Source organism: Coregonus lavaretus (genome assembly GCF_964263955.1).
Source record: "Coregonus lavaretus genome assembly, contig: HAP1_SCAFFOLD_607, whole genome shotgun sequence".
Taxonomy (NCBI): Eukaryota; Metazoa; Chordata; class Actinopteri; order Salmoniformes; family Salmonidae; genus Coregonus; species Coregonus lavaretus.
In genome coordinates this window covers 105653-108422 of record NW_028157821.1, presented here as the reverse complement: position 1 = coordinate 108422, position 2770 = coordinate 105653, and the positions used below count along the sequence as shown (strand labels likewise).

Genomic DNA, 2770 nt, shown 5'->3' with positions numbered 1-2770 from the left:
CCGCTCGGGCAATTGAAAATATTGATTGGGACTTTCATACTGAGGAATGTAACTGTTTTCTGGAAAATTTGTGTTGTGATGTATTATAGTTATAGTTTTACATCGTGTCAGAGTTTGATTGGATTGTGTCTTATGAAATGTATATGCAGGGCTCCATTGTGAAAGAGACCCTGGGCTCAATGGTGACTCCCTGTTTTTAAGGTAAAACTCTTAATAACAAATAAAAAATTAATGTGGTTGAAAATCACTGAATACTGTACAATTACCAGGTAGATGCTTCCAGTCTACATAAAATATGTTTGTATGTGCATTAATAAGGCATGTATGCAAACAGAGTTCATATCTAATCATTACAAAACAAGGCCAACCAAGTTATTCTTCATGGTATTTGAAAATGCTTTATTACCTTAACATGTTCAGTGGAAGCATTGAAAACAGATTTCTGGCTCTGTGTTAGCGAGCTGGTTGTTGACATCTCTCTCTGAACTGGCTCCACCTCACCCTCTGAACTGAGTGGGATTGATAGTCTCTCTCTCTCTCTCTCTCTCTCTCTCTCTCTCTCTCTCTCTCTCTCTCTCTCTCTCTCTCTCTCTCTCTCTCTCTTTATCCCTCCCCCTCTCTCTCTCTCTCTCTCTCTCTCTCTCTCTCTCTCTCTCTCTCTCTCTCTCTCTCTCTCTCTCTCTCTCTCTCTCTCTCTCTCTCTCTCTCTGTCTCTGTCTCAGTGCTGTAGGGCCCCGGGGCAGAACAGAGCTCCTGTTCCTCTGAGCGGGGCTGCTGTGTGTGTGTGCAGCGGCTGCAGCCTGCCAGCCCAGTCAGCTTCATTAGCTTCATGATGGTCCGTCAGCAAGGGGCTTCTGCTGCAGCCTGCACCACCTCCAGCCAGTCCCAGGGCGCGATCCGCCCCTCACAGCCTCCCCAAGCCCCTCCGCGCCCCAGCCTTCCTCCCCCTCCTACAGCCCCCTTGAGCCCCTCTCCACCCCAGCCCTGCGCTGCCACCGAGAGGCTTGTGAGGATTTGTCAGCCAGATGTGACAAGATTGTCAAGAGGCAGGCGAGGGAGAGAGAGAGAGGGGAGATATGATATTAATCAGAGCGTAGCTGGGAGCTAAACTCTCTCCGACGCAGTGTACTAACATGTTCCTCTCATTTACTATACACTCCCTCCCTCGCTCCCTCTTTCTCTCTCTCTCTCTCCGCCGCTACTCTCCCACAGCTAACACTCTCTCTCTCTCTCTCTCTCTCTCTAACGGGTGGCTAGAGCTGCTGGGGAGCCAATCAAAGTTGTGGCTTTTCTTTTTCTTCTTCTGTGGTTTGTGTTTTTAACGTAGACGAGGACTAACCCACTTCTCATGGAGATTCAGGTAACTTTTTGTTTTCAGGTGTTGTGTTAAAGCTGGTGTTGTGTGTGTGTGTGCATGTGTGTGTGTGTGTGTGCGTGTGTGTGTGTGTGTGTTTGCTCTGTGATTGACTGCTGAATTAGGAGAATAATGAGTTTTTCACGCTGTCTTTGGCGCTGTCTTTGTCTCCATTGACTCCTAATAGGCTAAAGCACAGCCTGTCACTACTTGCACAAGCAGAGCCCTAGCTTCTCTTGGGTTGCTCTCGCATTTCACTCTCAGGACAGGAGTTAAAACTCTCACTTTTAATCTTTTAACCTATTTTTAAGACAGAATCCTGTAAAAAAAAAAAAAAAAAAAGGTTTTATTTCAGTCCAAAGTGGGGCTGTTGCATTTCAAACCAAATGAGTTGTGTCTCTGATAGAAAGACGTTTGCTTGTGAACATGTCTAGGAGGTGTCGTTTAACTGGGTGACTTTCACTCTTTTCCCAGGCAGTTGTGATATAGGGTCATTCCCTCTATTTTAGAGGGGGAGACATACATGTGTTCAAGTTCACACTGGGTCGTGTTACATACATAACAGCTTTATATCAGGCTGTTTTAAGTAGCTCAACACTTGTCATCAATTAGCTTAGCGTTATAACTGCCATACAGCCGTACATGTGTTTCAGTGGCGTGTGATTTATGCATGTGGCCATGTTCTGTGCATGTGTAACACACACACAGATGTGCATGCCCACAAATACACGCGCACGCACACACACAGACACACACACACACACACACATTGAGATATTCAGAAGCAGGAAGTCCTCTGTCTGTGAACCATTAGCTCCTTGTTTTAGCACCTGGTTTTAGCTCCTTGTTTTAGCGCCTGGTTTTAGCACAGGGTTTTAGCTCCTGGTTTTAGCTCCTTGTTTTAGCGCCTGGTTTTAGCACCTGGTTTTAGCTCCTGGTTTTACCTCCTAGTTTTAGCTCCTGGTTTTAGCTACACGTTGTAGCACCTGGTTTTAGCACCTGGTTTTAGCTCCTGGTTTTAGCTCCTGGTTTTTGACCACTTGTTTTAATGCTGTAGGTTGGTGTTTTACACGCAGTGACCTCCTAGACTGCTGTACTCCTAAAGCCTATTTCCTGTAGCTGCTCAGTGCTAGTCTATGTGGTTTTATTAGAGGAATTCTGTAGGAGTTTCTTAGTTCCTGGTACTACCAGGCTGGTCTGTATTTTGACTGTAGTTTTGGCTGAATGAAGAAATGAGGAAAATATGTGTGTCAGTGTTGTTACAGATGGTTTCACTGCGCTATATCATGGGCAATCATTTGGAAGTGTTTTCTAGATTTTTTTTGCACTGTGTAAATAAACGTGATAGATTATAACAATAATTATTACCATGTTTATAATCTCATCTGTATGTTTTGGTCTACATAGAGAGAGAGA

The 2770-nt window shown here is 44.8% G+C and overlaps 1 pseudogene across 1 annotated transcript in view; it reads left to right on the top strand.

Annotated features, from left to right (window-relative positions):
• Positions 1–832: 832 nt before the first annotated feature.
• LOC311124872 (zinc finger protein basonuclin-1-like) overlaps positions 833–2770 on the top strand; it is an 18040-nt pseudogene continuing 16102 nt past the window's right edge. The window contains exon 1 of the transcript in view: positions 833–1006. The product of the transcript in view is annotated as a zinc finger protein basonuclin-1-like (transcript). The remainder of the gene's footprint in view (positions 1007–2770) is intronic.